General features: G+C 45.9%; 1 pseudogene; it reads right to left on the bottom strand.

Moving 5' to 3' along the window:
- Positions 1-21,456, bottom strand: part of LOC115309517 — a 162,816-nt pseudogene that overhangs the window by 10,732 nt on the left and 130,628 nt on the right.

Below are 21,456 nucleotides of genomic sequence, written 5' to 3'. Positions count from 1 at the left end.
CAAGGCGTGCTAAATGTGTTAGCCCGTCCAGCTGCACCCTGTACCTGTTTAAGAGTTGAGTTACGCCGTGCGGACTATATACAGGTGCCGACCACCGTAATATCTTGGGATACCCTACTTAAAAGCGAGAGCAAATCAGGTAAAAATGAGAAGTAAACTAAGTTTCGGTGTGCAAATAAAAAAATTCTTAAAATGCTATTTTTTTATTTCGTGACCTGCCAAACTTGTTTTCAGATTGAGGAGCAATGGAGCATAAACAACTGTCCTTTTCAGTCAGCAATGTTTGCTTTTCTTCCGCCGCAGCTATCTAACCCCTCCTCCGTTGAGGTCATCATTGACCAGGGCACTACAATTACTAAGAGTGAGCTTTTTTTCTATGTTTTTTGAAAAGTAGACAATTATCTAAAATATAGAGGTGGGCCATCGTTCAAATAGGCAGGAATTTGTTTTTTCTAGTTTGTTCATTATGACAAAACGGACAGAATATTGTCATGATAATTTATATATCATACAAGCTTGTTTTAAGCCAATAAAGTGGGCACTTGTCAAGGTGTACTGCGTATGATAATTTTTTTCTGTGCATACCAGTCAATACGTGCAAACTATCCAACAAAAAAAAATTATTTTAAACCAAAAGTTGCCCATGCGCATTTACACAAGGTGGAAGCTATCGTCCTGAAAATGTGTCAATCAAAAGTGATTACAAATAAGCCCCTCACATTGTACTTTGTATTAGTAGCGCAATATAACGGATTAAGTTGTCTCGGAGACATTCTAAGAAAGCACGGTGCAGCCTCGGGAAAAACTTACGGAGACATGAAGTTTGGCGTGCCACACATCGTGGTGTGATGTTCCCAGAGACCCTTGAGTTGTGTGGTCAGCCCAAAATCTGCAATTTTCTGCACGTCGAAAACAACATTAATCATTGGCACTTATTAGGCAAGCTCTTGTGGCTTCTCTCCCATGTTTTCTATCAGCTTCGCTTAAACAATGTGTCACAGATGCGCCAGCAGCGCGAAATGTGCCAGTAAAATCTGCCCCAAACCAGCCTCCACAAGGAGGGACAGAAGTAGAGTCTAAGCTTATTACAACAGACCTGGTTACAACAGACATTTGGACATAACATACCGATTTGTGAAGTTTGGCTGGTTTTCCTCTATGTACCATTGACTCAACTTTATATCTGCATAAAGCACACTCCTTTTACAACAGACCGAAATCTTGGTCAAAATTCTGTTATAACGAGCTTAGACTAGATATTGCGCACAGATACAAAACGAATTAAGGATTTCCTTAGAAGCACTTCTTTCGGAGCTGTACCGGTATCACAGGCACATTTACAATTATGCGAGTCGTGTTCGTCTGTGTCGCAGCCACAAGAACTTCATCAAATGAACAGCACTCCGGGCATAACGGCATAAACAAAATGAAAGATAACCAATGCGGTGAAACGCTCAGTCTCCGCAACGTCATTGGCGACGTCAGTCAATGCCCTACAGTCGCGGCACTCGCGGGAAGAAAGAAAAACGAAAGGCAAACAATTCTATGAAAAAAACAAAAAAACGAGGAGTCCAGTGTTAATCTACGGTTGGCTTTGTTATCATGAGCATGCACCTTACTGCGACGAACGGCAAACCGCGTCGGCGTCTTTTGGCGTCTCGCAAAAAGCGCAACGCTAATAGGCGGCGATACCAAGACTCCAGTGTTGTACACGTTCCTCAAAAAAAGGAACGAAAGCTCGTTCCTCGTTCCTTCTGATTTTTGGAACGCGTTCCCGTTACAAGTTCCATCTGTGAGAGAGGAACTCGTTCCCGTTACAGTTTAAAAAAATGGAACGTATCGCTACATATACGTTACATTTGTATTTTTTCTAATTACCATATTTAGTTAGATCAAGCAGAGTTTTCTTATTTTTTTTATCTATCCCTTTAATAGTCAACATACGAGTTTTTATGCCGTAATGGAAGGGCACCCGGAGAAGAAAACACGCGGAAGCAGGGTTTCATTTGTTGATAAATTCATGTTAAAAATCTCAGCTATTAACCTTGTCCATGCTTGTAGTGCACAATTCAGACGAGCGAAATGTACTTTTACCCAAGATTGCACGAGCGTTTTACAACAACCTCACACGTTTCAATTTAACAGACTCCCCTGTTAGAACTTAACAACAGTTCCTTCTCGATGTTGCTGTTCGCAAGACGAGCAAGTAAAGGAGAGGGTAGGGCTTTTGGAAAGTCAGTCTCGGAAGCTACAAATACTTCGTTGTGAAGGTTGGATTTGCTGTTCAGTTTGAAGGTGGGGGACAAGAGAAGGAATAAAGGTAATTTTTTGTTTATCTTTTAAGTGACCAATGTTCGGGATACAAGGGTAAGTCCGATATCTGGCAGTCTGTGATCTTGTAATTGTAGGTCTCGTTATTGAAGTTCAGAAATTGCTTTAGTCGGAATACGATTTCTGGGTGTATAAGGATTCGTAGAACCAAAGAAAGTAACTGAGTTGAAAACAACCCTCCTTCTTTGTGGTTTCCTACTAGTAAAAGTATTGCGTTTTGTGCCGCAGTTTCGGGCACTCAAAAAGAATCAATGCCCACCAGCTCTCCTGCATTCTTAACTGTTAGCAAGCGAGGACCACACAAAATAATTTATAAGATTAGTAGCCAAAAAGTTAACGAGATCCTGCACTTCGTTAAGATATTGTTTTTGTACTTCCATACTTTCCCTCTTAGAAATAAAATAAAAATGACCCCACTGGACGAAAAAAAGGAACGCCGTTACTCTTTCCGTTTCAGTAAAAATGTAACGCGTTCCCGTTCCAGTTCCAGTGATGCAAAACGGAACGGCGGCGTTTCTTCGTTCCTCCTAAAAGGAACGCGTTCCAGGAACGCCGTTCCTTGGAACGCCGTTCCGTACAACACTACAAGACTCCCACGTCTGCCGCTTTGCGCAGTACACTTGTCGAGCTTCGGCACGAATGCCGCTTGGGACTGCTTGGGGATTCCCTAACGATGGCGTAATGTGTAGGCACTTCTCCTAGGTGGCATTGGACAGATGGATACGGCCAAACTTTTACAATGTGGAGAGCAACGTCTGCTTCTTTGCTGGAGTTGTGATGACGTTCGAATGACGCCGAGCTCCGTTTGGCTTTCATTGAAAGGATAGTGGGTAGACCTCGATGCTAGATGCCTTCAGGTCTACACACTCATCTATTTTGTTCGATCAGCAAATAAGAGCTCGGTGCTCTGACATCCTCGCAACCCCTGTGCAAGAAGCAGACAAAGTTGCGCTTCGCATTGGGCGGCGGCTTGCGCCACCTAGCCATAGCTTTTAATTTCAACAATTGACTCCGACTAAATTCGGAATTAGTTAAAGAGACCATGAAAGGATTTTTCAGATTTTCCAAATGAAGACCCCAATTAATCTTTAATGTTCATGCAACCCGGAGCAGGAATCTGTTTTCGTTTTATTGCCTCCAGTTTTGCACCAAAAAAAAAAAAGATGAAAACACATGTCTGCTTTGCTCCTCGGCTTGACCATCAACATGTGAAATCACGGGGCCGTGACGTAAAGTATGCCTTTCTACAAGAAACAGAAGTTCTTTAAGACGAGTGAAGGAGCCGCATCGGTCAAGCGTCGCGTTACGTCGACGTTTCGGCACAAATACGTCGGAACGTCATCTACAGGGGTGTTTATGAATACAAATTGCTTCGTAGAACTCGTTGGTCTGCGACACTTGCGCAATCAACAACATGGCTATAGTTATGTCGCAGCTGAGTAAAGTGCAGCTTAAAATGCTTCGGTATAGTGAAAGTATGGGCCTTCTTTCGTCGGCCAGGACACCCACGCGGCAAGATGAGAACTCCCCCGAAGAAGGCTGTATCAGTTTTGCGCCAGAACCGGCTGCAAAGGAGTGGCGATTAGTCAGTGCGGAATGGTAGGTTCACATTTCGGCTGCAAACACAAAACGCTGTAAACAAAGTAATATAAACTCCTCATGAAATTCCTCGTGGAGAAAAATTTTGTGCTCTCGGTGATTCTGTGGCTTATTATGCAACCGGAGATTACACTCTGTCGATTCCAAGGACGGTATTCATCGACAATTTCAGAGTTTGAGAGTACAGTTTCAGTGACACACTACTCATATCCAATACGGAAGCTAAATTCAACTGACGTCCCCCAAAAATGGGAAAAAAGGCTCCGACACTGTGGATGTCGTGGTTACTTTGCTAGGTGACGCAAGCTAACGCCATTACAGAAAGTTTTGCCACAACTCATTAATTAATCCACCCACCCATACACTCAGCTTTGTTGCAAGCGTTTAAGGTAGACAGTGTAAGATATAGTCCGCTATAATTTGCCGAAATTTCGTGCCAAAAAATTAGGATTTAACCTTCCTAATCTCACATGTTAATTTTCCTTTAATTCCGTAAACAATATGCAGTCAGTAAAATTATGTCTAAAATGGTTCCATGGTCACTTCAAGAGCCAGGAAGAATTTTCCTTTGTGACGTCACAGCAACTGTGAGCATCCGATGGGCACTGGTTGAGACTCGTACTCACATTCGTTCTACAAAAACCGTATGATAAAGCGGATTGCCAATGATGTGGCGTAGCCCTGTGGTAAAATGCTTGCTTCGCAAGCGACAAACCCAGGTTCAATTCGAAACAGGTGCAGGTGATTGTTTTTCGAGAAGTCGATAATATTGTGACGGACCCATCAGACTATTGCGCCAACTACAACATCAGCAACTACTACAGCGAATACAGACGTCATTTCCAACGGTGAGAAGAGCCACAACTATCGCCAGAAAAGCTGCCTCTGTGTTACATCCCAAAGGTGCTCTAAATGCATAGCGCTTATAAATCCTGCCACGTCATGTGTCACGTGACATAGGGGCGTCACTTGGTGGCACAATGTCAGGTTATGTCATGGTATTATGTGATGTCCCGTGACCATCGGGAAAGCGCGTCGTGGTGCGACGCCAGTGTCACGCTATGTCGCCTGACTACTGTCGTGCTGATGGCGTTACGTGAAAGCCGTCCACTAAACTTGGTGGGACACCTTCCTCTCTTCTCCGTCGAAGTCAAAGCTTATGGACATTAAAGCGCGAAGAGCCGTACGGCATCGAACATTGTACCGGCATGTCCTAAACGCCCGCAAAAACCGCATGGAGCCGCCGGGGAACTTCTGAAAGCGCGCGAGCTCACCACGTGAAGGTCCCGCGTCAGCAGCAGGTTAGACAGGCTCAGATCTCGGTGCAGGATGCAGTGATGGTGGAGGTAGAGGATGCCGGAGACGATTTCTCCCAGGAGCCGGCTGGCCTCGGGTTCGGTGAGGGGGCCGCCCCTCGCCCGGAGGTAGCCCTGGAGCTCGCCGCCCTCGCAGTACTCGATCACCAGGTAGACATACTCGCGGTCCTCGAAGTAGTTGAAGAGCTGCACGCAAAGAGGTTGCAACGGGACCGCAGAGAAAGTCGGAGGGGGTTACGTCGCAACTGCATGTTTCTATTAACGCAGGAGAGGGCCGAGAAAAATAACGCAAAAAGCTAAGTGTCTTATGGCCGCCGACAGGATCAGAATAGCGGGGAGGTCCTTCGGTAATGTGCGGCATCCAGCATGAGCTTTCTATGCTTTGTTGTCCTGGGAGCCTCGAGCATGCATGTGCAGTTAAAGCACAGCGGAAGTCAACGAGCGCTTGAAAGAGACGCTCTGCCAATCTCATCCTGCCGATGACTATGCAGAGCGCAAGTTCGTCTGCTATTCATGAAAAAGGGTGTCAAAAGCTGTCTTTAGCACTCCACGTCACTAGCGGGTTCTAGCAAGTAAAGTTTTTAAAGCAAAGATAGCGAAATGGACTTTCGGCACTACGGAAAGCCCCCATACCTCGACAACGGAGGGGTGCTTGAGTCTCGAGTGAACGGCGACTTCTTGCTGCACACGGGTGCTGCTCACGCCCATGCGCTTCAGGGCCGATTTGTCCACCTGTCGCAAAGAGCGGCGTATCTCAAAAAGCACGACGCTGACGATTTAACAGAAAGTGTTAGGTAACTCTTAGCACCTTCGAATGCGAGTCCATGGTCATATAGCGTTCGATCCCAAACAGGAAGTAAAGATCAGAGCAGAATGCTGCAAACTGTAAGTGCTGACATTGGTGGTTCTGAGAGAAAGAATGAGAAAGAGAGCAACAGAGAAGTAGAGAAAGAAAAGTCCGTGAAGATGAGGCACATTCGTCTTGCTGCGACGAGTTGAAGTTGCTCGAGTGCTTGTCAACTTTGGAAATGATGCGTGATGCCGGTGTTTTCCTGCAAAATAAATCTAGAAAAAATCTAGATATAAGCCTCACAAGTGGTGTTTTGCCGCTTCTTTGCGTACATTAAAGCGTCGCCAGCAACATGAGCCCATTGGGACTGCCAATGTTACGCATCTATGCTCTGTCGTCCCAAGGCGGTCGAAATGAGTTAGACCTTTGCCTCTAGATTACTACATGAACTCCATGATCCCAAAAGACCCCTCTTATAAACAATGTGTACCAATAACTAGAAGGCACGAACAAACAAGGCAATGGCAGAGCAGTGAACACCACAGAACAATTAAGTAAAAAAAGGTATGTACGAAAACAATGAAGCCGTATGTGTAGCACTCGTAGATTTAGAGCTCGCAAAAGGATCTTTTGAATGCGTCATTCGGGATTTCCAGAACTTCCGATGGGGCACAGATTCAAAGCTCACAATAATTACGCTCGGTTTTCTTACATAATTAATGTAACTATACTCTGTTTGAGTTACCCGTGCCTTAACTAGTAGTTCCTTCATCAAGAGCTAGTTATGAAAGAGGCACAGGTAACCCAAAAAGAGCAGAGTCCAATCATGTACACATGTTTAAAGGGATACTTCAACAAAATTTGAAATATTTTCGTCGTGTTCAAAAATAGGTTGAATATGATCCACAATATCCGTAAATGACAATCGCACGTTTGTATTTTTAGCCTGGTGGCTGTATTTTTTGTTGTAAACGGCCCACTCTGGCAAGCACTCGGAGAAGGCCCAGCGGAGACCACGTGACATCCAACGCAATCGTGACGTAGGTCGTCTCGAGACGAGCAAAGCTACGGCGAGGCTGACGTCGAGAGGATGGCCTAGTCGTTCCAGCCACCGAAGCGGCTGCTTTTGTACGAATTTTAAGTGACGGGTTAATCTTCTATAATCTTGTAGGGGGACAATAGCGACTTCTTCGACACACAAAAGGCGTTCTTGGGAAGAGGGGAGTTCCTTCTTCCCCTCTTCTCTCGTCGTGGCCGGAGGCGAGACACTCACCGTCACCAGCTGTCAAGGTTCCTAGAGGGGCATTACAAGCGAGGCGTTAGCGACATCCACCAGGTGCTCTTTGCAAATCGTTTAATTTGTTTTAAAATCCCTTTTCGAGACTTTTTTAACAAGATATTGGTATGTTCGATGTGATACTGCTCCTTTGAACACATATAGACGAAAAAATGAGCGCCGAAGCTTTGTTGTAGTATCCCTTTAAGTTTGAATGGATCTTTCGATTCATTTGTTATTTGTCAAATAAAGCTTGTCACATCAAGGAAATATGACAAAGTAGCGAGGGTAACGAGGGTAGAAAGTTGGGCGAGTTGGTGATTCATAATAATTAAAAAGCGCAACAGGACAACGGACACAGAAGAAGACACAGACACAGCGCTGTGTCTGTGTCTTCTTCTGTGTCCGTTGTCCTGTTGCGCTTTTTAATTATTATAGTGAGGGTTCTGCCACGGCCATCTGCGACTCACCATCTTGATGGCTACTTCAAGTCCGCAGTTCTTGGACCGAGCGCGGTAGACCGGAGCGAATCGGCCCTTTCCCAGGAAATTGAACACTTCGTAGTCCCTTCTTTTTTTTTAAATTCGTATGCATTTCGTTATAACAGACTGGCCCCCTCTTTCTTTTAAATTGAATTTATTGCTTATTTTTATCTGTATTTTTTTATCCTTCCCTAGATCTCTTCCAGCAATCTTCCAATCTCCTCTTAGTTACCGCAATTCTTTCCCTATCTATTCGTCCATCCATGTCCGGAAGACCCAGTGCCCCCTCCAAATCCGTAGTCATCCCCCCAAAAGAGGGGGGGAGGAAGCCCCGTGCACCTTAAAATTACATGTTCTCTAGTTTCCCTTTCGCGGTTGCATACGTCGCACAGAGTGTCTACTTCCTGGAATTTAGCCCTGTACGTTTTCGTCGGAAACGTCGATGAAAGGAGTGATGTCATCCAGGTCGGTAGGATCCCTTGTTCCAGATAGGTTGGCTCCCACGAAGCCAGGCCGGAGACCAAATGCCGTCCCGCTCAAAAACTGCAGGGTTAGAAGAGAAAAGTTGACGATGTGCATCGTGTGCGTGTTTCCATGCCCATCAGCTCAGATCTCCAGCATGCTCCAGCAAGTGTGGTCAGAACCAAACGCGCAAATTGTCACGAGTTAATGGCAAATTACAATCTCAAAAACAAAAGCAAAAAAAAAAAAAAAGGACGCGGGAAAAGTTTTGTTTTTGCCGGTGCGCAATTAGCACCTCAAGAAGGTTGGAGGCCCCGTTCCGCATATTTGAATGTGGCCGAATTAGTGTGACGGGCCGGCCGTTTTGTTGTGCATGTGTTTGAGTCTTTATGGATTTCCGTAGAAACGTCATGACCTGATAGACCTGGGTTCCCAAATTTCTAGCTTCAGATATTGAATACTTTAAGAATGAAAGGAAATAAACTACTTTATTTTTGTCAGGTGTCTTATTTAGGTTACAGTGGTGTTTATTTTAACCAAAACAACATGAGACTAGAAAGCACAAAATATGACACTCAGTTGTAGATATTGAGTTTGGTAAACTCAAAGTAGGACTGGTGCAGGAGTCCTACGGTGGCTAAAGTGATGCCAAAGTTAAAAATTCACGCACAGCACTAATTGATAAGAAATGCGAGGCAAAGATTCCGGGTCTGTGGACAGCTTTTCCACACATTTTAGGCAATGTACCTGTCTTATTTTGTTGACTTGTGCGCTCAAGCAGTGGTGTGCAAAATTTAACAAAAAGAAAGCAAGGTGTGAATTGTGACGTTGTATAAAATTTAATGGAAGAATGCAAATCACATGCTAAAACAGCACTCCGTTTTACAATAGCATTGAGCGTATCGAAAGTTAAGGGTGCATCAAATGCTAAAGCTTGTACACATATGCTACTCACGATGTAATGTTTTAATGTTCCATAGTACTTTATTACCCTCAGATTTGTCTTAAGCTGTATCCTGATTGCTTACAACAGACAGTAGGAAAAATTCTAACTCTGGGTTGATAAAAGAACTCCACCTACTGACAGCTACCAATCATCTCGGCGCCGATTATGAGTAATCACAGCATGCCAAGGGTCGCGAGCTGACAGCGAGAGTTCTCCCAGTGGTTTCATACAATCGCAGTTGTTCTTGACAAACAACAATGTTTACGCACGCAAGCGACCACGTGTGAAGTTTAGAATATTCTGTCTTGATTGTGGCACAGTTGAAAAGTAGCATAGACTTTTGTGCAATCCGCGAAATAGATTGCTCCTGGGTTACCTTGCTCTTTACTGCATGTCGCACACAAAAGAGCACGTGGAGCTGAATCGCAATAGGAAACAAAAACAATAATGATAAACAAGCGTGTAGTCACGTGAAAACTGAGGGCATTTCATATATGCAGAAGTAAAGCTTTATTTCACCAAATACACTACCAGTAAAGTATTTGGTTTTATCGTGCGAGCGAAACAGCACCTACACGCGCGAGCACGCTGCTCTGAAAGGGGAGTGGCCCTGCAAGGACTCTTTGACTGGTTTTTAATTTTCACCGCACCTGAGCGCACTGAACGTAGTAACTTAAAGAAACTTTTCTTTTCTCGAATTTTGCTTTATTTTAAAAGTTATAGCAAAATAAAAGTACAAAAACACGCAAAGAATAACCTCCTTCATGACGTCCTTGGTGGCTTGAGTGGCCGCGAACTAGAGAAGGGGTAGTGAACCCAGGGAGCGCTCACGGCTGCCGCACTGCGTGTCAACGGCTCGAGAGGGCGCCACTAATGCATGTTCTGGATAGGCTGTATGAAGCGGGCAGCAAGAGCCGCTTGCATTGCATTTGCTGCGCGATTAAACATTAATTCGGCATGACAATTCATTGGCTACAAACGATAGCAAACAAGGGGTAAAGATCAGTTCATAACGGAAGCCACTTCGCGCTGCCATAACGCCAAAGGGCCAAACCGCAAGCCAAAGCTGCTCGCCGAGGGCCTTCGGAACGCTCGGAACCGGTCGAATCCTCGACTGCACCGCCACCGCGTCTATCCAGGACCTTTCTACGCTCGCCGCTCGTCGGTGCTAGAGCAATATATAGCTCCCACGGAGCAGAGTAGCGCAATCCTTCGAACCTCGTGTTTCGCCGACAACATGGCCAACAGACCACCTCGGCGCGAGTCACGTGGTACTCAGGGTTCCAAGAGGCGGCCCGCTCTATGGGAGAATACATGGAGATCGACACAACACGGCTGACTAAAAAATAAACGCCGAGTTCACACTTTTCAAAACTAGTCTATCGTGAAGTTGGTGAAGCGCTAAACACTTTATCAAAGTTTTAATAATGTTGGAAGCGTGTGAAAATTGCGAGAAGGCAATTTCCAAGGCAATGGCGTTTGAAGCAGACGATTTTTGTGCTCAGCGGAGAGGAACTTTCTGGGTCGGCCGGAGCGGGTCACGTGGACGGTGCGAAGTCGCTGTGACGTTGCCGCGTCGTCTCCTGCATGATGCCGTTCAGGCAATCTTTAAAAAAAAGTTACGTCCTTACATGGCTCGAAACTTAGCGCAAATTATTCTAAAATGTTCCTTCATTATGTCAAAACTATTGACGTTCTGTACTATCGTGGAAAAATGAAATGCGAACAGCGGAGCGCGTGGCTCGCGGTACAGGCTGCGCCGCCTGGAAGTGAACCGAGGGGCGAGGGTGCGTGGCCTACTTCGATGTGTTCACGCCCCTCGATTGGCACTCCCCCAGCTTCGGCAGTGCGCCTCTCGGTGCGCTGAAAGCTGTCACCGCTATCTTTGCCTGCTCGGCGAGTGCGGCGGGCTTCTTTGCACCGCACGCGCTGAGCCAGCAAAGATAGCGGTGATAGCTTTCAGCGCACTAAGAGGCGCACTGCTGAAGCTTGGGGAACGCAGAGGGAGGGGCGTGAACACGTCGGAGTAGGCCACGGACCCTCGCTCCTAGGCTCACTTCCAGGCGGCGCACCATGTACTGCGAGCCACGCGCTCCTCTGTTCGCATTTCATTTTTCCCCGATAGTACATCCCCCCAGTATTGAAGAAACCATGATTTTCTCACGTTCCCCATGCATTTCTGATTGGAGTTGGAACCCCCGGGTGTTCGCCGCTAGTCGCCGAGAGATGGCGTTCTCGATTGCGCTACTCTGCTCCGAAGGAGCTATATAGTGCTCTAGTCGGTGCCTGATCCCACTACTCTTTTCTAGTATGCGCCGCCTTTTCCACCGCTCGGTTGTGGGCATGTCGACGGGTCATTTCTTGTTTCCGTACTTTATAAACTGCATTTCTTTCTTTTGTGATCTGAAATACTGAACAAAAACTATTTTCATAAATAATTGAAAATATTCGCGCCACTTATATTTTGTATTTCGACTAAAAAGAAGCATTTAGCGGCTCTGACCAGTAGTAAGCCCAGGATCAAAGACGCCACATTTCGCGCGCTTTCGGCACGGCGGGTCGCCCCGTAGTTAGAGGAGGTTTCCGCGTCGTTCGGTTAATATATGACGCACTGATATTTAGTTACTCTCCCCGTGCCCGCTGGCTTGCCCGAACCCCAAGAGACGTGGAAACCGCAGAAAAGGTAGACGGTTAAATATGATTGCAGGGCCCCTTGAAGCATTCTTCCAGTGAACAAGCGCAGATGCTCAGTAGAGCCGTTAAAATCATTGAGATCGCTTTTATAAATTTTAGTGCGCTCAGACCAACAGTTGAGACGTAAATTCATTTAGGCGTAAAGTGCTATTGCATTTAAAAGACAAAATACATTGAAATGACACTACTGCTTTCTTAGTTAGATAATATTTCTCCATAAGTCAAACAACTATTTTTTCTCTCATCTTAAGTAAGAGTCGCATAATCACACAAGAAAAACGCGAACACGAAAACACACATTAAAAATGCAATGTCATGACGCATTCAATTTTAGTCGTTAAATTTTTAGATAGCCGTAGTTTCGTACAGCGAAATTGTTACATGTTGTAGATTGTAAATTTAGGAAAGAGAAATGCTAGCTCGAAGTCTTTAACGTGCATCACGGAGCAGTAGTACACGAACGCACCTCGGTATGATGCAGATGGGCGATTGAACCCAGGGACCGTGCAGGTTCTGTAGCGTGAGCTCGGTGCTTCGAACGGAGCTCGCGCTCGCGCATTTCTCCAGATGGTTTGATCTGCAGTGCGCCGACGCACTTGGACAGCGATCCTCAACCGCGCTTGGTTTAGTGGCCGGTTGCATCAACGTTTCTTAACTTAACCCAAAGTTGCTCGTTCCTACACTCTAAGAAATGCCTGGACGTCTATTTACCCGCAAGACACTTAAAGAGCCAATCTCTGCAATCTAGAAAATCAGCTCAGCGAATGATGAGACGGCACATCCGTTTAGAATTAGAAATGAAGTCTGCGCTGGGGGTTGCATTAAGCTATCGAAAGCGTCATGCTTGCATTGCCTAATGCCACAGCGCTGACTTCATTTTGAGGTCTAAACAGATGCTCCGCCTCATCATTCGCTGCGCTGATTTCGTAGATAGCGAAGATTGGTTCTTTGAGTTTCCAGTTCATTTGCAACGTGCATGCGACACCATCAAGATTGCCGGTCTTAGCGGCCTATTAGTGATCTCGTTCTGAACATGACCACTGAAGCAGGCGATGAAGCAGACGATGTATCAGACGATGTATCAGACGATGTTGCTCTTCCGGGCCACTCGTGCCAATAAATGAGCTACGCTTCAGAGTAACGAAACTTGGCCATATAACGGCTTAAAATCATGGTTGCCAGTTAGCTGCAGCTTTATGTGAAATCATAGGGAACGCTTTTCCGTCCTCCACAAATGTTTAAACTGTTCGCGACAAAGCAAAGCAATATTACATGACCTTCCTAACACCGAATCTAATGCTGACGAAGTCGCACTTTTGAATCGTGGCGATCGGCAGTTGCGTCTGCTCTGCACCAGCACCAAAATGGCGGCGCCCACAACAAAGTCGGGGAGCAGAGTGCCGATACTCTAAGCGCAGCTCGATTACTGGCTCTGCGGGCCACCTAAGGGGCGCTGAGGGGATCTACTAATGATGACGTTTGAAGGAGGAAACGCGCAGGCCTTGTCTTCTTGGTGGTATTGATAATAGACCGATCTCACCAGCTCTTCCGCGCGTGCGTGAAGCCGCCATAGCTTCAGTTCACAGGAGACAGGCGGCAGCGCCCATGACGTCTTAAGCCTAGTTCACATGCAGCGGTTTTGGCCCTAGAGCGGCGCGATTTCTGCCGTCGCGGCGCTCTGGCCAGCACCAGCAATTCTGCGGCACGAGCGCCGCGACGGCAGAAATCGCGCCGCTTAAAGGGCCGCCCACACTAGCGAGAAAACGCGCCCGGCGCGCCGATAAATCGGTTAAGCGGGAAGATAAAGGGCGTGTCTCTGCACGCGCTCGTGGCGCTGACTGTGCTTCGGCGACATTTTGTTACTTGCCGCGATCGGCGTGCCACGCGCGTTTTCTCGCTAGTGTGGGCGGCCCTTTAGGGCCAAAATCGCTGCATGTGAAACACGCTTTAAGCGGGTTTCACATGCAGCGATTCCGCGGCCGAAATCGCTGCCGCTAGCGGCGCGGCGGCACGGATCGCGAGGTTTCATTTCACATGAGCGTTTTATTTATTTATTTATTACATGTTACCCCGCAGCGCCAAGAGGCATTATTGCAGGGGGGGGGGGGGGGGGGGGGGTGAGGATACATTTGCACAAGAATTACAGTTCTGACATGCAGAAACACACAGGAAAAAAAAACAAGTTCGCAAAAAAAAAATGACTAAAAGCAACAACAATTGTGTTGCAAAATTATAACACCTGAACAACTGGATCCACAATGGTATAAAACTTTAGCCAACAGTGTAATTTTCCGTACGAATAAAGATATGAAGACAGATAGCACAGTGTTACAGACCGAGCGTTCTGAATGCACATTCTCAAAGAGAAAATTCACTTTCCTTACTCCCAGCTATCACGTGACAGTTTATCAAAAAAATTATCAGACGATGGAATTGAAATAGTTTCCTCTGGCATTTCGTTCCATTGTTTAACGGTATTGGGGAAAAATGAGAATTTGAATATATTAGTCCTAGCTGAAAATTCTCTAATTTTTTTGGAATGATCTAATCTACGTGACACGAAGTGTGGCAGTTCAATGAATTTAGTTTTATCCAGTCCTGTTTGATCATGATAGATTCTATGTAAAAATTTTAAACGGAGGCGGCGTCTTCTAGAGTTCAGAGGTTCCCAGTCTAATTGACATTTTAGGGCAGTAACACTTTGTTTGAAATTGTAATTTTTTGTAACGAACCTAGCAGCTTTGCTCTGGATTTGTTCTATTTTCTGTTCTAGATAGCGTTCTTTAGGGTCCCAAAGCACGCAAGCGTATTCTAAAATAGGCCTGACATTAGAAAGAAAAAGGGTATTTTTTAAATTGGGAGGACAATCGTGAAAATTCCTCCTCGTTGCAGCAAGCGGATGTTCCTAAATTCTTTGAGTTGTGCGTTCCCGAAAACCCGACGCTTCGACACGTCGCTGATAAGGAGTTCATTGAACTGGGTGCAATACATTTTGTCTTACTTGGTGTGACGATCTGTGTGAGAGAAGACACGTCAATGTTTCTCAGTTCTTCTTTTTCTTTTGTTTTTCTCACTAGTGCTCGCACAATTCACTTCCGATTAGCGTCTCTTGCGCTCGCGACAATTGGTACTCGGGCGAGGAAAGTAAAAAAGAGCCGCATAATTAATTGAGAAAACAAATTCCGAGGAAGGGGACAGCAATCCCCCTCCTCTATAATCTCTTGAACAGTTTCGACGCGACTACGGAAAAAAGAAACCGCAAACCAGTCGCTTGCGTACTTTCTCTGCTTGTCGTCTGCTTCAAGAACGTGAAAACGCCGGCGTGATATGCGGAAGCTTTCCCGCAATGTTTCTCCTCCTGTCACGTGATTACCCGCTGCGTTGTGAGTGGCCAGCGCGGAAGCTGCCGCTCTGCCGCAACGAAAAATTTCCAACTTGGTCGGTACCACCAAGTTGGAAATTTTTCGCTCAGGTGCCGCTCAGCCGCTGCGGCTGGCAAAAGTGCCGCGACAGCAGAAATCGCGCCGCTCTAGGGCCAAAATCGCTGCATGTGAAACCCACTTTATGCTTTGCACGCGCAGAGCTCCAGCGAGGTTGTGGCACATGCAGAAATAATAAAGTTGTCTCTATGCACCTCTGCAGCTGCGGCGTAGCTAAACTTGCTGGTGAGATCGGTCCAACTGCTTGCATGAGATCTTCGATGGACCTTCTCTTCTTCACGAATATATTTTTAAAATAAAAACTCCGTCGATAGTTTTTTTTAATTATTAAATACTTCGGCACGTCATAGTAAGGTGAATCTGTGGGAGCCTCGTTGTAACTTATCAAAAACAATCTCTTCCACTGCCTTTTTTTTTTCTTCTGCGCAGCAAGAAAGACGCTTATTCTGGGACAAACTGCGTGGTAAATATAGTGCCTGGAGCGTGTTTCCGACTTTCCCGCGTCCTAAAAGTTTCACGTCCCTCGATTGTCGCCTCATGAGGTCATTAATGTGTCATGCGCGTCGTGATCCTGGCGGTGGCAGAGATGCGGCAAATGCCTGTTTTGCCGCATGTCACTCTGCAGCCAGACATTCAACCTAAAGCAAAGTAGACGCAAGCTGGGACGTCTCGACGACAGCGACGCTCCCGTCTGCTCGCCTTTTTCTTTTTTCCAGCCGTCCTAAAACCAACCGCCAGGATCGCGACATCCGACAGTTTGAGAAACCGGCTCCTGTTACGTGAGTGGTTGATGCGTCTCCGATTGGTGTGTTTACCGCGTCCAAAAAACTGGTCTTTAATATCCGCTCGATGACGTCATACAAGTGTCATGCTGTCGACGGTTCCGATCCTGGCGGTGTTCTAGCAGTGGTGGTTGATTTGGAAGACGCCTGTTCTGCTGCAGGTAGCTCTCCAATGTGACAGTCCGAGGAAGCTTCTGCAGTCACAAGTTGGGACGCCGCGACGACAGCGACACTCGCGTTCGCTCGTAGAAGAGTATGCAGTTAGTGATTCATAATTCAAAGGATAAAAGCGGTTAAAAAAAAAAACAAAAAAACGGACAAGTGAAAGAGCCAACATCATTAAGCGCGACTTGCAACTGAAGTTTACTCATGGAATAACGCATATACGTATACACACCATGAGATCAAAACGTGTGATGACAGAAATTCGACATCATAAGACAAATCCTTATCTAGCTGCTATTTGCTTTTCGAAAGAGTTTAAAAACGACACCTCAAAGCCGAACAGGTCTATATATGAAGCACTGACACACGTGCCTTCAACGCTCTCCGATATGAAGAACGCTTCGGATATCTCTAATGTCGTTTTGTTTTAGTTTCTGGCTAAGATAATAGGGAGTTTTAGCAGGTAGTTTCCACACGAACGGTTCGCCCTCGAACGCATCCGCGACGCCACTGCGCATGCGCGCGCGAGTCGTTCGGGGAGTTGGGCGGCTCTTCTCGTTCGTTTCTCCCATTCCGGCCGCTGGAGTCGTCACCGCAACGCAGCCAGCACCGTTCACGACTCGGGTAAAAAAGCAGGATGGCGGTCGGTTCGGCGACCCCCTTCGCCGACCCAGCCGAGCGTTAGGCTTAGGACAGCGGGAGGCGAATTGGGCCGTCCTGTTAGTCTGCTTCATTTGAGAGGTTGAACATAATCATTTCGAGGACTGCTCACAACGGTAAGCGATCGTGAATGCTGTAAACTGCGCATGCTAGTAAATTTTTTGCGATCTGCGGGCAGACTAGCTGCTGTGCCGACCGCGAGCAGACGAAACGATTTGGTTCGGCGGCACACAACGTGAACGATCGTTCAAGTTAAACACGACGGAGACACACCACATACCTTTACGGTCGTTCAGACACTTTTTACTCTATCTAGCTTCGCAGTTCTTGAGATTCCGACCGGCAAATATTACGTCGGCCGTCTTGTTTACATGAGTCGTACGCCGGAAACACGAGCCTCCACCACAGAGTCCGCCATCGTCGCCACGGATTTACACGTTGCAGGATGTTTCACATGTTTACTAGAAGATGGCGCCACCGTTAAGCACGATCATCATCACCGTTTACACTGTCGCGCCACTTTCACGATTCGCTAAAGTATGTCAACTTTGACGTACAGTTTAACGGAACGGACCAACTGTACCGTTCGTGATTTCGGAACCGTGTGCTTGAAAAACGACTCGCTAGAACTCCCTAATGATGTCAAACTTCGGGACGCACACACATCTGTTACGGTGTACTGCCAGATTTCGCGAGGGTAACGATCTTACTGATAGTGCATGTTCCCTGAGCCTGTCATTTATTCCACGACACGATTAGCCTGCGTATACTCTGCCACATGACAAATGAATCTTGCATACCACGTCTTCGGTGCACTCCACAAGCCTGGTCTTATGTTTCTTCTGACATACTCCGACGCGTAGCGCCTGTCGTCCCTACTGTTCCACATACTCTGCCCGATTTTTGGGCAGACTATGTGGAAAAGCACGAGCGTTCGCTCGTGCTCAAAGACGCGTTCCGGGCATAGTAGTTGTGAGCTGCTAACTAGCAACTGATGAGAGAAGATTAATCAAGAACAGCACACTCTCAATTAGACAGAGTAATAAAAATGAGAAACATATGAATGAAGAATATAGGAGAGAGATAATCTGCCGAAGCAATGCTAAATAATGAACGCGGCCTAGCCAACCTTCGCAAATGAGAGAAGCGCTTCCCAACAAGGAAAACTTCCAAAACGCGTGCAAAACACCAAACAACAGCGAAAACAAGCGGAGTTGCTTAGAAGAAATTAATCGAGGGTCAAGTTGAAAAGTAACTAGACGGCAGCAATAGTTCCTCGCCTTTGTTATACTCGAACCCAGCGTTCGCGGCAGTCGCGAAAAGGGACCAAGGGTTCGATACCCATAATCGCGAACCCAGCGTGCCGGCTCAGCAAAACGCGGGCCAGTAAACTCGTAAAACCGAATCGGACTTTCCCAAGCCATTATAGAGCTGAGACAAAGAATGCGCTGGCCGAGAAAGTGGCGTTAAGAAGAAAACAATCAGAGAGAACGAAAAAGCCGGTTTTGTTCGATTAGCTTCGACAGCTGACAGCGCAAGGGGGAAAATAGAAGAGTCGGAACTGGACGAAAGGATGAGGAGTATGAGCGCTGTTTCCTGTCATCTTCCCGCCAAACTCAGAACGTGAAACGATAGAGGGGGAAGGGCGGGGGGAGGGGGGGGGGGGGGGGGGGCAAAAAGCAGGAAACGAAAAGTATAAGTGAAAAATATCGAGTTGCACGGGGATCTGAAGGCGAGGTGGAGGGTGACCATATCTCACGAATCAGCGAGTTTTGGAGCTCGGTGCGCACGAATGGAGTCCCATCTCTATCTCAAGAAACTTTCGCAATGATATCAGTACGTCGCTTCGACGCATCCCAGGGCTTTTGCGCACTGTTATTTTTTTCTCCCTATTTTATTAACTAAAAGTAGAGAAGGATCGCAGCACGCCTGCGGCTGAGCTGCGGAACACCCCATAAAAACTACACTGTAACGACTCGACACGCGCGACAGCCTAAGCATAATATAAGAGACCAGAACCAAGTGACTAGGTTGAAAGTCCAGACAAAGTCACAGTAACAGGAAAGACTGTGCCGTTTATTCAGAGAGGTTGTGATCGTGATGCGTTTAATCTGGATCTCGAGGTGCTAATTGGAATCGCTTAAACTAAAAGGACCGCAAAAGTGTCTTCTTCAGTAAGGAAATTTTGACCACATGTGCGACTTCGCGTGAAGGGTCCGTCAACCGGCCGCACTGTAAAGATGGGACACCTGCTCTTCGATGACTATGTTCTCAGCGACGGTGTTTGCACTGTAATCAATCTGGTGCAGGTCAAAGTAGAGGGTCTAGTTCTTTTCTTATATATATTTTTATCAGGGTTTGTACAGCATACGAATAGGAAATAGGGTGGCACTTAATTGATTAACCAACCAATTCATCGATTAATGATTTAATGGCGATTAGCTTGTTTAACCTGTTAATCGGTTAAATTTTATTAACGAGAAGAGTAAACAGTTAACGCTTTACCACGCAGACATCGACCACTATAAAGGACAACTTACGCAAACATTTGAGCTTGAGTAAAGTCTAAGGGCGAGGTTTGTAACTCCAGGCAAGTGGAGTAAACTGCACGTGTCCCAGCCACCTGAACGCCGTGCGAGTGTCCGTTTATCGCAGCAGAGGCTGTTGCGAACAATCGAGGGAGTTCACTATTGCCTCAAACTATCAACGAACCTCTTTGCCTCTGCGGCCCATGTAATCATTTGTGAGTGTAGGTGTCGTAGAGTTGTTATCAACTCCACTTCATTGTTGATTTGGAGCTCAAAATTATACCGTCCTTTATCGCATACTCTGCAAAGACAAAAATGGTAATTTTGACTTTCTTTAAATATTATGCTTGGATATGAACGAAATGGATTAATGGATTAATTCTCTCCGCATTGCGCGATTTAGAAGGTCTAGAGCTCCCGGTATTTCAAACCTTAAAGTAATTAAACTAATTACCCTCCCCCCCAAAAAAGCAAAAGAAAAAAAGTCTTCACTTTTGCAAGACTGAGAAAACTAACATTTTGGTTGGTTGGAAGTCAGGTCAGATTGAGCCGCAAGCCATTCTCGGTAAACGTGCTTCAAAACGGCGGGAAGATTACAACTTTTGGAATCCGACACGCTCGGCTCCTTGCAATATACCTCAGAAAATAAACTCCCATATACACAGAGAAGAATAAACGTATAAAAGCGAACAAAAATATAAAAAAGCGCTACCACTGTTGGTTTTCCAGTCACCGAAAACAGGAACAAAAACGGGAGTAAGAGACTCCCAGCTGCTGAAATTGCCTGCGCCATCTTGCGCCTTGCCGTTTTTCTGGTTGCGCTAAATACCCCGTCGCGCGGAAACACACGATAACCTGGCTTGTTTTGCGGCGCTTCATACTCAACGCCTTGCGCCCCTTCATTTTAAAAACTTCTTCCGTACGAGTTGCCACCTCTTCACACTCCTTGCCGCGCGTCTGTACACCTTCGCCCACTAACCTTTCCATAACCTTGCGTTTCTCTTCTCCAAAAAAAAAAAAAAAAAAAACACCCCTGACGGGTTTCAGTTCCGCAAGGCGTCAGCCTTATCGTAATTCTGAGCTTCGCAACCCCCTCAGTCTTGCCATTCTCCCTCAAATAAAACCAGAAAATACCAGGCACCTAAAGGAACGTGGTAATACGCAAACCAATGCCTAAAGCCTTAAACAAAATTAAGAAAAAACTCGGCAATGAAAAGAGAAGGGTTAAAATTGTGACTGCGTTGGCAGAAATAGATCCTTTCTCATCTTATTTGTATTTATTTAGCTCGGTTTACTTGACTGTTTAACTCTTTCTCTCTTCGACTTTGGGATCAAAGGAATTTCTTCCGCACGTCGCTTCCTCTTTCTCTCTTCCTCATTTCCTCTTTCTTTATTCCTCTGTCCTTTTTTTTCCCCGTATCACCCAGGTATCTCCCTTACAATTGTTAAAGGAACAACAAAAATAATACGCGGAACAGCGTCATTTTTTATATACCAGCAAAATAAACTTTGCGGTGCCTATTTCGTTTCTCACCTCGCTCACTTTGCTGCTTATATAAGCGCATTGGGGACAGGAAAAGGCAAGCTGGTGAACAATCTCTATAGGGATGAACTCGAAACTGGGAACAAGTTAAAAAGAAACGAACAACCACCCCCACCGGTTTCCGTGACTATCCATTTTTTTTTATTTTATATGTTTCCAATCTCGGTTTCATCAATATGGAGTTGCTGACAATTCCTTTTTTTGTTTTTGATCCCTGCTGATTTTCAGATTACATGTATTGTTATTGGTGCAAACCTTGTTATTCGGTGTCTCATAGATCCGATGTATTAATTCGGCTGTCTGATTTGAGGCTCCGATTATTCTTTCGGTCGACGTCGTCATTTGGCTGGAGCCTTAAAGGTAACTGTAAAAGGCAATAAAAAAAACAAATGAACTTATTGTCGTGAATAATTAGAAAGCAAAATAATGTCAGCGTAGATAA

The sequence above is a fragment of the Ixodes scapularis genome, unplaced genomic scaffold, assembly GCF_016920785.2.
Source record: "Ixodes scapularis isolate PalLabHiFi unplaced genomic scaffold, ASM1692078v2 PGA_scaffold13__105_contigs__length_92229423, whole genome shotgun sequence".
Lineage (NCBI taxonomy): Eukaryota > Metazoa > Arthropoda > Arachnida > Ixodida > Ixodidae > Ixodes > Ixodes scapularis.
The sequence above is the reverse complement of the archived record's forward strand: the minus strand, read 5'-3'. Positions and strand labels throughout refer to the sequence as shown.